We start from the raw sequence: 13561 nt of genomic DNA, 5'->3' as shown, positions 1-13561 counted from the left end.
TTCTTTTGGTTTACTAGTTATTGAAGTTGTCATTGCTTTTGCCAGTTGCAACCGCAACGGTGGAGAGATGTTTTTCGACGATGAAGCTTGTCAAGTTAGATTTGCGGAATCGGATTTCGGATGTATTTTTAAATAATTGTGAAATTTACGCGCTTGAAACAGAAGAATTTTCCAAGGTCACCAATGAAAGTATTATCAAACGTTTCTTAACTATGTCCCCTCGTAGATTTCAATTGTAAAATGACATTTAGTTGAATGTTTTAATGTTATTCTACTTTTAAGTATTTATTATTATTATTATTATTATTATTATTATTATTATTAATTTACATAGTCAAAGGTCAACAATGCACCCCACTTGACTTCCGGGCTGGATCCGCCACTTTCTAGCAGATAGACAGGCTTTCATACTGCTGATAATGTGGTTTTTTTTTTTTTTTTGGTTTGACAACCGGCCTGAATGTCTCATCACAATCTATTGATTGACGTTGAAATGATCGTTAGCAGCCAAACAGGTCTTGTGTCTGGATAGAGAACCAACTACATAAGTGTCTCATTGTTTAATACTCCAAACGACCCTTGGCCAGGACCGTAGGCGGTAGCAACCAAACAGGCCTCGAGTGCGTAGCCAATTTGCCGATCTTTGATCCCCAAAATTCACCATATAAGTCTCCAAATTTTATTTTGCATAATTATCAAACGATTTCTATTTTTATTTTATTCTATTTTAGTGATAGATTATGTGTTTTGATTACTATACGAATATTCTACCTTTATTTAGGGGATTTTAAATGTTAATTTTAGTTGTTCTAAAGAAATCTATAACTTACTTATATTAAATAAGAATGTATTAAAATTGTATAATTAAGAAACTTAATCATATTTTTTAGGTTTTGAGTATTAATTAAGAACGGTGAGGAGCCCAGCATTTGAATTAGTGTTAAAAGTAAAATCGCTTTGTAATTTGTATGCTTATATTCCAAAGTCAAAGTCAACCCTTTATCTACAAACTAGCCCCTGGACTTGGTATTCGGCGCCAGGAAATTAACCACATATATTCGTAAGAAATATTTTCAGATTATGTTTGAGAAAAATATACTTTTGATGAGATACGTTCTATTTATGAGTTTGATAATTATTATAAAAACGTGGGTGGTTCAGATTTTAGCAAAGATTTCAATCAGAAAGTTAAAAGAGAAAGGCTAAAAATCTGAACATACGTAATATCAATTTGTTCATTGCTTCATTGGTTTTTAGAATGCGAATTAAGCACTCTATAGGGAATAAGTCAACACGCCATATATCTTCAACGCTGCACCTGTATACCCTTAAATAGAATCAGTTGAACACCATCCTCCTTCCCGCATTTTTCAAACACCTTTGAATTGATCACCATCCTCCTTCCGAGGTTTTTCAAACACCTTAATTTGAACTGATCACAATTTTTATAACCCCATTTGAAGTCAACTATATGCTCTCTGCTCTATGTAAATAAGCCATTGCTATTGATCAAGCTCACCAAATTAACTAAACATGAAGAAGTCTCAATTTAGTTCTTCAGTTTTGCTCATGGTTCTAAGTTTCTTGTTTTGTGTTTCATGGGCAACGTCCTTATCATCCTTAAGTTCTGGCGATCTAATAAGCTGCCTACTGTCCAAATCCAAGAATGTGACTACCATCTCTCAACTCATTTTCACCCCTGTCAATGCTTCCTTCCTACCCATTTGGCAAGTGGCAGTTCAAAACACCAGGTTCCTTAAGCCCTCCACACGTAGACCATCAGTCATCGTGACACCTATGGAGGAAACCCTTATACAAACATGTGTATACTGCGCCAAGAAACACGGCTACGAGATCAGGATCAGGAGTGGGGGCCATGACTACGAGGGCCTCTCATACACTGCTGATGTTCCCTTTGTTATGCTTGATTTCACCAACATGAGGTCTATAGACGTGGACGTAGCAAAAAGGACTGCTTGGGTCCAAGCAGGCGCTACGCTTGGTGAACTCTACTACAAAATTTCGCGAGAGACCGATACCTTGTATTTCCCGGCAGGTGTTTGCCCAACGGTGGGTGTTGGTGGTTACATGGGCGGTGGTGGCTACGGAAACCTGTTGAGGAAATACGGTACTGCTGCCGATAATGTTCTGGATGCTCGCTTCATGGATGTTGATGGGAATATTCTCGACAGGAAATCAATGGGAGAAGATTTGTTTTGGGCGATCCGAGGAGGTGGTTCTTCAAGTTTCGGAATTGTTCTTGCATGGAAGCTGAGCTTGGTTCCAGTTCCAAAAAAAGTAACCGTCTTTATACTGAATAAAACTTTGGAACAAGCGGCAACCGAAATCTTCCGTAAATATCAATACGTTGCACCAAATATCGATAGAAATTTGCACATAAGAACTCAAGTTTTTGCTGAATATATCGGCAACACCACCAAGAAAACCATAAGAATTATGTTTGAAGGAATATATCAGGGCACAACCGACACATTGCTTACGTTGCTTTCCAGAAAATTTCCAGAGCTCGGTGTTACCCGAGAGATTTGTGAAGAAATTAAAATGGTCCAGTCGACCCTTGTGTTTTGGGGCTTGCCAAGCTCCACCCCGACTCAGATTCTTACGAACCGATCTGCCATTGCCAAGCTGAACAACAAAAGCAAATCAGATTATGTCCGGACACCCATCCCCGTAAGTGGGCTCAGAAAGATATGGAGAAAGCTTATCCAAAACGATGAATCAGCGCTTCTGATGATCAATCCATTTGGTGGAAGGATGGCTGATTTCTCAGAGACTGCAATTCCATATCCTCATAGAGCGGGCATGTTGTTCCAAATTCTCAATACTGTCAATTTTAACGGTCAACCTTCAGACACAACCCCTACATCCCTCAGGAGGATAGCTTGGCTGCGGAGCTTGGATGCGTTAATGACGCCTTATGTGTCAAACAACCCCAGAGAGGCATATTCCAACTACAATGATCTGGATTTGGGTGTTGGAAGTGCTAACTACGAAGAAGCAAGTGTTTGGGGTGAGAGATACTGGGAGAGGGACAACTTCAAGAAGTTGATTCGAATCAAGGCCAAAGTCGATCCTCACAATTTCTTTAGGCGCCCACAGAGTATCCCTGTTTTCTAAAACCCCCGATCAGCTAAGCGGTTGAAGAAAGACTCAGCAGATGCATTTTATTCTTTTAATTGTTTTCATGAAAAACTAGCAACAATGCTACTTTCTGTCAGTTTCTTTTCCTAGTGTATATCATCTCCATGCTAACAAAGATGTCTAAAAGCATGTGGTCAAATTCTAATTATGAATTTATCCAACAAATACATTGTCTTATTAAGACATTTTATATCATATTTCTTTCTTATACTTCCTCTTGTCTAAAAATATATTTTTGATTAAAATAGTTTGGGTCAATACAACTTTAGACTTGGGATAGGTAGTATGAAAAACAAAACAAAGAAAAAAAAAGAGGTTAAATGTATCATTCTGACGGCCTACACCGAACCCGCCGTAGAGTTATCATGTGGGGGTAAATCCTGAAACATTATGATCAATATTTTGGCAGGACAATAACTTTAAAACATTAACCTTATTTTTGAAACATTATGATCAATATTTTGGCAGGACAATAACTTTAAAACATTAACCTTATTTTTGAATTTTCACAGCTAAATCTTTCTAAACTAAATCTTTCTAAACGTATAAAATCTATAAGATATTATATAAACTTTTATTTAGAATGGCTGGCCACCAAATTTTTAGTATGTGAGATTCAAACCCACAACAACTTTGTTTGGAATGCTTAATTCTCGAATAATCAGTATATGTGGGATCCTTGCATGGACGTTGATATAGAGTTTCCCATATATGGTATAAGACTATAAGTTGGGGAACATAAATGCATGGGATGGTGGTGCTAATGAAGCCAAATTATGCATAACAGCATGAATAAATTACTTAATTAAGTAAGTATAATAATTTTTGATGGCATAAATAACATGAGTAATTTTTGTTCGTTTGACATTTACTTTTAAATAAAAATTGATTTGATCAAAAGTGGCATCTTTGAAGAAAAAGTTAGTTAAATTATCCGTAACTTTACGCGATCCATATTTACTTATTATATATTCTTTTATTTAAATAAGAATTGGCGTGACTATCCAAATAACAACATTCTTTAGTCAACCTTGTAGTTGTTAATTTGAACAAATTAAATTTAAGTAGTAGAATGCATGCGACCAAGCATTCTGATTCCACTAGCTAGAAATAGTCAATTAGGCTATACATATGATGCGCTCATTCCTTTTAATAGATTCCATTTCAATAGGAAAACTTGTGTCTTAAAGGTATGAGATGACTAATTATATCTTGGTTAAGTTGGTCTGGTTAAATATTTTTGAATAAAAGTTAAAAGTATATTACTTTGTTAACGAGAAGCATCGTGTTGCAATTACTAGTCATGTGGGCTGAGATCGATCGGAATCAAGAATCAGAAGACTAGACATGTTTATGTTTCTTGCGTGCCTAAAGATTTGGTAATTGTGGACCTTCTCCTCGATATCTAAATCACATAATTACAAATATAATAAAACTTTTAAAAGAACCGGCCATAGGCAGGCTATACACTAACACCTGCGATAGTTTGATCAGGAGAGGAGACTTTTTCAAATGTTCAAACTTAATTAGAAATCAATGAATAGAGAATTCAATACACCAATCATGAAGATTTCCACCTATTTTGAGCTTGACGGAATGTAGGTTAATGTGGTCGTAAAAAATAAATGCAGTCTCTGTGTATTTAGAGTATTTAGTGTGCGAGTGTTGAACCAAATTAGATGTAATGTACATGTCAATAATGTTGCCTCAATAAACAATTGTAGCTTTAGGAGGTGGGATGTAACGTCCTAATTCTCGTTAGAAATTCCAGAAACTAGCATTAATTAATATTAATAATATTATAACTATGGATAAAAACTATAAAGAGCTTTTAATGAATAGAACGAATGAAAGGCATTCGATAAACTTTCAGAAATAAAATAATAAATGTGAAAATAAAATAATAATAATAATAATAATAATAATAAATTTAAGGTAAGGGGTTGAATGTAACAAGTTGTAAATATGTCTTTAGTCAAGAAATTTGTTTTCTGGGTAGATAGTGTCGTTATGGGAGAATTAGGGATGAAATTGTAATACCTGTATTTCTCTCTTGGAAATCGTCGGGAGAGAGTTGGGCACTTTTCTTGTGGTCGACTCCAATTTATGTACGCCCTTAAGAGCTCCATTCAAGCACCATAGTTTTTGATCGTTTGTGCCAAGGATCGGTATCAAGAAAAAAGAAAAAAATAATAAAAGAATGCAACGAAGGGATTTTGAAGAAGAGTGAGTCAAGATCTTCGTCGACGATAGTTACCAGAGGAGGAAGGTACTGACGGGTAAAGATCGTAATCTAACCGTATTAAGTATCAAATAATCTCATTTCCACTTTCTTTTCTTTTTCTTTTGGCTACCGGGAATAGCCACCACTACTTCCGCAACCACGATCGTCGGCGTGTTCCTTCTGCCACTAACAGCCCCCAAAGAGTGGGTGTGTTTGGGTGGTGCATTTACTTCCTACCATTGGCCCTTCGATTTCTATTGTTTTGTGAAGTTGGTTGTCGATTGTCGCTCTTAACCACCAGCTACCTCCTGCTGCCGATGTGTGTGTGTGTGTGTTTGTTTCAGCCACCATAGGCCACCCTGCAAACGCGCTTATGGTTGTATTACTTTTGATGGTTCACAAATGAATGTAAAAGCATTATTTTCCAATCATTCCACTTATACTTAATCATCATCATTCTTTGTTTTGGGGTAGTTTGACCATTATTGACCACCACAACACCACCATCCGACCACCAATAGGTGGTAGTTTTATGAGGGACTCGATTTTTAATACATTTGGTGTCATAAGGAGCGTAATGGGTCGTAACTTAACCCTAATAAGATGATTTTTTTTATGTCAAGTTCCTAACTCTAAATGCTCATTAAGCCAAGAATCAAGACGTTTGGGTTAAGTTGAATTACATATATTGATAGCCTAATAAGTAACCATTAATTATGATAAAAGTTTTAAAGTTAAAGCTTAATCATTAAGTCCTGCATGGGACACCTAAAGTGACCTAAATGTAAATATGATCAATTTCACTGAATCTATCCTCAAACTTCTAAAAATCGTACAAGAATATCGAAAGCTCCAAAAATCATAAATTTTAGTCTTCTGGAAAGTTTGATGAGTCTAGTTTCTCTAAACTTTGAATTAAATTACCAAATTCCAATTTCTTGTAGGGTATAATTCACAATCTTCTTAAACTGGTATGTATTGTCACATATTTCATAAGTTGTCTTTCAAAAATTATAATAAATTCATTAGAACTCCGAATGTCAAATTTTCATAGTCTGTAGTTAGATATAGATGTCTAGTTTGCTCCATATCATGGGCAAGATGAAATTCCTAGTGCTACTAATATCGATTTTCACCATAACCAAACCGGTCCATTTATGTTTATCTAAGAATCATTCCATGCTACCATATCCTGACTTTTATATGCATGTGACATTATTTTCACAATGTCTTCCATTGACCTTCTTTAATAGTAAGTTCAATAGTGAATTTACTATGATAGACATTGCTATGATATACCGACTAAACTACGATATAAACTAGGATAATCTATCAAGGTGCCTATCGAATCCAATTTTTGAACTATTTCGAATGGAGTTATGGGATTTTATTGTACTATAATAATACACATAGAATCTCTGTTCTATACTTTTGTTGATATAAAAATTTTCGTATAGGTGAATAAACAGGAGATGCCTAAAATATAATTTAAGTGTAGCAAGGTCTATTATATCAAATTCACTATTGAACTAACTATTAAAGATGCTCGATGGAAGACATTGTGAAAATAATGTCATGTGCATATAGAAGTTGGTATGTGATGGAATTAAGTGATTCTTAGATAAACATAGATGAATCGGTTTGGTTATTGTGAAAACCGATGTTAGTAGCATGTTGATGAAATCATGCTTTCGGGGCCTATTTAAGACAACATAATAGTTTCTAAAGGTATCAGATATGATTCAGATATATACTTGATATCCCCGAAAACATGTTGGTCGATGCATGTACATTGCCACCTTCATGTGGTCGTGTACAAATGGTTTCTTCTAGGCATGAGCAAACGGACCGAACCGGCCGGAACCGGCCCGACCCGGGAACCGGCTTCGGCCAAAATCAAGAACCGAACCGGCCCGGCGGTTCTACCGGTTCCGGGTTTTCGATTTTGGAACCGGTTTGATTTGACACGCTTCCTTGCGGGGCTTGTAACTCATTCAAATTTTAACCAAATCAAGCGTTTTTATAGTCTAAACTTAACTGCAAAACCTAACTATGTGTAGGAAAAAGATTCAGGTCAAACAAAACTTAAATTATTTGAGTTATGCACGTTTGAACAACAAAGTTAGATTATGTTTAATTGTTGTAACATAAAAAAAATTCTGATTTGACACCCTTCCTTGCTGGGCTTGTAACTCATTCAATTTAAAACCAAATCAAGCGTTTTTATAGTCTAAAATTAACTACAAAATATAAACTACGTGTAGGAAAAAGATTCAGGTCAAAAAAACTTTAATTGAGTGAGTTATTAACATTTGAACAACAATGTCAGATTATGTTTAATTGTTGTAACATAAAAAAAAAATTCTGATTTGACACCCTTCCTTGCGGGGCTTGTAACTCATTCAATTTTTAACCAAATCAAACGTTTTTATAGTCTAAACTTAACTACAAATCCTAATCTACATGTAGGAAAAAGATTCATGTCAAAACAAGTTAAATTAAGTGATTTATGCACATTTGAACAACAAAGTCATATTACATTTAATTGCTGAAACATAAAAAAAATTCTTATTTGACACCCTTCCTTGCGGGAGTTGTAACTCATTCCATTTTTAACCAAATCAAGCGTTTTTGTAGTCTAAATTTAACTACAAATCATAATCTACATGTAGGAAAAAGATCCAGGTCAAAAAAATTTAAATTCTATGAGTTATGCAACTTTCAAAATTTGAGTGAGTTATCTGGTCCGGTTCCCGGTTTTGGGCCGGTTCCGACGACCGGTTCTTACCGGGTTCCAGTTCCAAAAATTGAAGAAATTATAGTAACGGTCCCACCCGACCGGTTCCATCGGGTTCTGGTCCCGGTACCGGTTCCGGCTGGTTCCCCGGTCCATATGCTCATCCCTAGTTTCTTCACATCTAGCAGTAGTGGCGGATTCAATGTATGGGAAGGGGGGTGCATGGACCCCACTAAAAAGTGGGCCCCACCAGGAATACATATTAAAAAAAAAAAAAAACTCAGCTTATGGTCCCCACTCACAATAGATTTCTCTCTCTTCTGATTTTTCACTCCCGATTTTTCACTTCTTTCTTTATAGTTTTGGCCTCACCAAATGCACTCAATAGTAACAAAGTTAAACACTCCACAGCCATTGGAATTTAGTACTCCACAGCCGTCGACATCGTCTTCAATCGCCGCAACCTATCACTACTGCATAACACCGCTGCAGCGCTGCCAACGCAGTGACAAACTTCGCTCACTACTTGCTGAGCAACACCATCTACCGTCGCGCGCAACCGGACTACCATCGTCTGATTTTGTTCGCCACCATCATTGTAAGTTTATTCCCTTTATTTAGTGAACTGATTTGAATGGTTTATGAATTCTGATTTAGGATTTTTGATTTGTAAACTGATTTTATTTTGATTTAACACTCGCAAAAAATTAATTTGTGTTATGGATTTGTTAGTTTGGCTTGGTTTGCTTTTGATATAGGGAAACGAACTAAGCTTAACAAAGATGGAAAAATTAATTTTCTTTAACTGTTTTTTTTAATGGTCTTTTCTAATTTAGTGCTTTGTATTTGTTTAATGTTTAATGGTTTTGGTAATTGTGTTTAACATTGTTTAATGTTTTTTTTGTTTAAACCAATAACAGGTGCAATGGAAAGATTTTACAGTAGAACATCCACATTAGGACCATCTTCAGCTGGAATTCCCCAACCTACTTTTATTCCACCAATACCGAGTGAAATTTATTCAAGTGACATTCTTTGGGATCCGGCTGATAGGAAAAAAATTTCAGATTATCACCCTAATTAAAAAGACAATATAAGACGAAAATATTTGATTAAAGGACCATGTCAACCGCGTCTTAAAAAATACCGTGTAAGAATGTTTGGAAATAAGGAAGACGTTTTAATTCTGCAATAAGTTTGGTGAAATCAACCACTGCAACATTAAAAAATATGTGAAATGATGGGTTTGATGCACTTATATTGGATATCACCTCTTTTTGTGAGAATAATAACATTCTAATGGTGAACATGGAGGAAGTTTATGTTAATCCAAGAACCTGAAGACAGTACACCAATATCTCCAATCGCCATTATTACGAGTTTTTTTGTTTCAACATGGTTTTGGATATGCAAATTCAAGAGTTCGATGATCGTTTTAATGAAGTCAGTTCCGAATTGCTCACTTGTATGACAGGTTTGAATCCACATGATTCATTTTGTGACTTTGACCTATCAAAGTTACAGAAGTTGATCGGTTTCTATCCACATGATTTTAGCTTTAAAGATAGGTTTAATATTCTAAATGAACTTTCGGTTTACCCCACTTTTATGCAACAAGATGCAAGATTTGCTACTTTGAAGAGTATATCCGACCTTGCCAAAGTGATGGTGGAAAGCAATATGCATCTTAACTTTCCTTTGGTTTACCGGTTATTGAAGTTTTCATTGCTTTTGCCAGTTGCAACCGCAACGGTGGAGAGAAGTTTTACGGCGATGAAGCTTGTCAAGTTAGATTTGCGGAATCGGATTTCGGATGTATTTTTAAATGATTGTGAAATTTGCGCGCTTGAAAGAGAGGAATTTTCCAAGGTGACCAATGAAAGTATTATCAAACGTTTCTTAGTTATGTCCCCTCGTAGATTTCAATTGTCAAATGACATTTAGTTGAATGTTTTAATGTTATTCTACTTTTAAGTATTTATTATTATTATTATTAATTTACATAGTCAACGGACAACAATGCACCCCACTTGACTTCCGGGCGGGATCCGCCACTTTCTAGCAGATAGACAGGCTGTTATATTGCTGATAATGTGTTTTTTTTTGACAACTAGCCTGAATGTCTCGTCACAATAGATTGGTCCCCACTACACCCACTCATCCTCTCTTCTCGCTCTTCTGATTTTTCACTCCCAATTTTTCACTTCTTTCTTTATAGTTTTGACCTAGCATACCAAATGCACTGTGTAGTAAAAAAACATTAAACACTCTACAGCCACCGGAATTTAGTACTCCACAGCCGCTGGCATCGTCTTCAATTGCCGCAACTTATCACTGCTGCACAACACCGCTGCAGCACTGCCAACGCAGTGACGGGCTTCGCTCACTACTTGCTGAGCAACACCATCTACCGTCGCTCGCAAACGGACCACCATCGTCTGATTTCTCTCGCCGCCATTGTTGTAAGTTTATTCCCTTTATTTAGTTTGATTTTCCCAAATGGGTTTGATTTGATGAACTGATTTGAATGGTTTATGAATTCTGATTTGGGATTTTTGATTTGTAAACTGATTTTATTTTAATTTAACACTCTCAAAATATTAATTTGTGTTATGGATTTGTTAGTTTGGCCTGGTTTGCTTTTGATGGTTAACTGGGACAACAGGGAAACGAACTAAGCTTAACAGAGATGGAAAATTTTAATTTTCTTTAACTGTTTTGTTTAATGGTCTTTTCTAATTTAGTGCTTTGTATTTGTTTAATGTTTAATGGTTTTGGTAATTGTGTTTAACATTTTTTAATGTTTTTTTTTGTTTAACCCAATAACAGGTGCAATGGAAAGATTTTACAGTAGAACATCCACATCAGGACCATCTTCATTAGGACCATCTTTAGCTGAAATTGCCCAACCTACTTTTATTCCACCAATATCGAGTGAAATTGATTCAAGTGACATTCCTTGGGATCCGGCTGATAGGAAAAAAATTTCAGATTATCACCCTAATCAAAGAGACAATATAAGACGAAAATATTTCATTAAAGGACAATGTCAACCGCGTCTTAAAAAATACCGTGTAAGAATGTTTGGAAATAGGGGAAGACGTTTTAATCCCGATATAAGTTTGGTAAAATCAACCACTGCAACTTTAAAAAATATGAGAAATGATGGGTTTGATGCACGTACTTTGGATATCAGCTCTTTTTGTGAGAATAATAACATTCAAATGGTGAACATGGAGGAAGTTTATGTTTATCCAAGAGCCTGAAGACAGTACACCAATATCTCCAATCGCCATTTGTAACATCCGGTCTTCCAGGTATATTATTTTAATAGTTTAAGTTGAGATTTTTGGAAGGACTCGACGAGTTGCTGCCTCAACTCGTCGAGTAGGGTCGCGGCTGATGACTAGGATTAATGAGTGGACTCGACGAGTCGATGAGCCGACTCGACGAGTCAGCGCTGGAGACAGAAACCCTAATTTTCTCGGGCCTGGGCCTATTTAAAGGCACTTATAGCTTCCTTGACCCCCCATCAGTGCTATTCGTCCCTTGAGAGAAACCCTAGATTCATTTGTGAGCAAGAAAGGGAAAAAGGCTAATTTGAGTTCATTTCCTTGAGACGAAGATCAAGGGTGTTGCAAGGATCTCAGAAGAGAGTTGTGGATCAGTTTCATCTTCATTTCAAGCTTCAGATCTAGTATAAGCTCTTGCCTTCCTTGTGATTGAATAGATTTCCTTTGGTTGTGAAGTTAGGGCTTGTATCACCATTTTGATGGGGTTTTGGGTGCATCCAAACCCTTTTTCGAGTTATTCTATAGACCTGGACCTTGTAAGGTCCAGAGAACCACAAAGTAGAAAGCCATGGTTGAGTAACCTTGGAGCTTTGAAGCTTTGAAGCTTTAATGGAGTCATAATGGTATATAGAGCAATATACACCATGCATGAACCCCAAGTTCAGACCTTTACATGACTTTTGGATGCTAGAAGGCCAGATCTATGATTTAGAGTTCCAGATCTGACCTCAGGAGACCATATGAGTGATGCAATGGAGACGACTCACCGAGTCTATGAGATGACTCGACGAGTCGGATCGGGTTCGACCCAGTACCATTGACCCAGAGATAACTCGTCGAGTTGGGGGTCAACTCGATGAGCTGAGTGAATCCCTGTGAGAACAGTAACAAATACGATTGGGCTCGGCGAGTCACATGGGTGAAGTCGGCGATTCGGGTCAACCTGGTCTGTTGACTTCGTGTGTGGGTCAGTTAGGAACTTTTGGGAAATTGGGGGGGGGGGGGTAAAAGGGTCTTTTACCCATCCCAAGGGTTAGAGAATGAGCAAAGAGGGCTATAGTTGGAAAGAGTAAAAGTGTGTTATTAATTGAGATGCTCGTTTAATGTGTTAGGTGAAGGCTAGTCCGGATTATCAAGTGTGTATCTATTTCCTACTAGTCGCAAGGTGAGTCTTCTCACTATACCTACCTTGAGTGGTAACCTACGTGTGACCGGAGGGTCTTATGTGCATACTCTGTGTTTAAGATGTCATGTTATTTCTATTGAGATATTCTATTTTTGCTTGTGATATGTATGCTATGTTTATTTGAGTATTGAGTAGAGGGATCAGAGGATCCAACCTGAGTTATGGGACCGGAGGGTCCCACTGAGACACATTGACCGGAGGGTCTTATTGAGTTACAGCCTCGAGTGGCTAATGAGCTGTGTGTGGTATTTTGGGGAACTCACTAAGCATTTATGCTTAGTATGTTATGTGTTATGTGTTTCAGGTACTTCCGAGGACCGCGGAAAGGTACCAGCATGATTGTACACCTGCATCGAGAAGGAGTGATGACTTGGGATTTTGAATAAATGTTTTTGAAAATTTTGTGGATAATTATTATGTGAGATTTTTGGAAAGATGTGATATGTGTTTTATATTAATTTAAAAATGAAAATTTTGGTTGGAAAATTTACGTTGTTACAAGTTGGTATCAGAGCCTTGGTTTGAGGGATTCGGATACACCTTCGGGTATGTCTGGACTCAAACTGAGGATTTGAGAAAAAGTTTTCAAAGGGAACGATTTTTCTAAAAATGAGTAAGAGAATTTCAAGAGAAAAGCGGAAAGAAGCAGTGTGTACAATCAGCCAGCGCCCGAACGGTGATTTCCCAAAATACCTATATTCTATGTGTTATGAGATATTATGAGATATATTATGCATGCTAGAGAGTAGGCTAGGTATTTCATATCTTAGGAATAGAGTGGCCTGATTTTTGATGCCTTAGCTTAGGAGTTACTGCTGCTGTGAGTTGCTTTGAGAGCGAGTAGGTAGCAGAGAGTAGCATGCGTTCGGAGAGGCATAGAGTACTTGCGATCTGGGATCCAAGGAGGAGGACTTGGGATGAATACGGATGCGGTGTGAAAGGTAGTATTGGGCCCATAA

General features: G+C 36.9%; 1 pseudogene; it reads left to right on the top strand.

Annotated features, from left to right (window-relative positions):
- Nucleotides 1-1343: 1343 nt before the first annotated feature.
- LOC145162382 (berberine bridge enzyme-like 8 pseudogene) lies at nucleotides 1344-3238 on the top strand (annotated as a pseudogene).
- Nucleotides 3239-13561: the final 10323 nt, after the last annotated feature.

This window comes from Lactuca virosa, chromosome 3, assembly GCF_052849685.1.
Source record: "Lactuca virosa cultivar CGN04683 chromosome 3, Lactuca_virosa_CGN04683_v6, whole genome shotgun sequence".
In the NCBI taxonomy this organism is placed as follows: domain Eukaryota; kingdom Viridiplantae; phylum Streptophyta; class Magnoliopsida; order Asterales; family Asteraceae; genus Lactuca; species Lactuca virosa.
This window is presented reverse-complemented; position numbering and strand designations above follow the sequence as displayed.